We start from the raw sequence: 1,020 nt of genomic DNA on the forward strand, positions 1-1,020 counted from the left end.
TTGAGTCTAAGAAGGGAAAATGACTAGATTCTTGGAGGAGGTACTCTTGGGTGGTTGGTTCATCTATAGAGCAAAGTAGAAATTCAGCTCATGGCACGCTGCCCTGGTGGCACAAACAATTAAGCACTTGACGGCTAAGGAAAAGGTGGTTGGCAGTTTGAACCCACCCAGTGGCTCCCTGGGTGTCAAACCTGGCAATCCGCTTCCATAGGGATTACAGCCAAGAAAATCCTATGGGGCAGTTTTATTCTGTCACAGGGGGGCCACTGTGGATTGAAAACCCATTGGACATATACTTACCTGGCAGGGGAGATACCATGATCACGAAGGTGGTTTTCCCAGGGCGAGGCTTATCCATTGCACTCCGGATATGCTGACCCCTGCGATTTCCCCAAATGTGGGAAACTCGACTGCATAATTTGTGGTAGTGGGGGACTGCGGAAAAAAAACAAAAAACAAACAAACAAAAAAACCCATTGGACAGCCTATAACAATGACAGCAACTTGGAGAGGTCAGTTCTAAGTCAACTTCGAATTAATCCCACAGTTGTCAGCTGTGGTGTTTCCTCAAGAGGGCGTGGCTGAGCAGTCTCAGTTCTGCGGGGTAAAGGCAAGATGCTCTCTTTTCTGGTTTGGCCCATTTATTCTATTATGATCAGACCAGAAAGTGGAAACCACTGTTGTCTTGTGAACTGCCAACATTCAGAATCTCAGCTAAGGACGGCCTCCTCTTGTCATTCTTTGACACTGTCTGTATTCATTCTCAGAGGCTTCTGGACTTTAGGGACAATAGATGGAAAGTGAATTAACAGGGCATTAAGGCTTAAATTTATTTATTCATTCTTAGATTGAACCATGTGATGTATAAATAAAAGCCCATGAAAACCCCAATCACTCTCCTTAAGCTTCATGCATAACACTTTGTGCTGTCCATGGCAGCAAAGTGCAGCGCGATGATTTACAAACCCCGGGCCTGGCACAGAGGTTGGACATGCACCAATGCCCCTGAACAGAAGACGG

The 1,020-nt window shown here is 46.0% G+C and overlaps 1 pseudogene; it reads left to right on the forward strand.

Annotated features, from left to right (window-relative positions):
- The first annotated feature begins 292 nt into the window (after positions 1-292).
- Positions 293-440, forward strand: LOC115871714 (annotated as a pseudogene).
- The last annotated feature ends 580 nt before the right edge of the window (positions 441-1,020 follow it).

The sequence above is a fragment of the Echinops telfairi genome, unplaced genomic scaffold, assembly GCF_000313985.2.
Source record: "Echinops telfairi isolate 266 unplaced genomic scaffold, ASM31398v2 ScPeMD7_7400;HRSCAF=8409, whole genome shotgun sequence".
Lineage (NCBI taxonomy): Eukaryota > Metazoa > Chordata > Mammalia > Afrosoricida > Tenrecidae > Echinops > Echinops telfairi.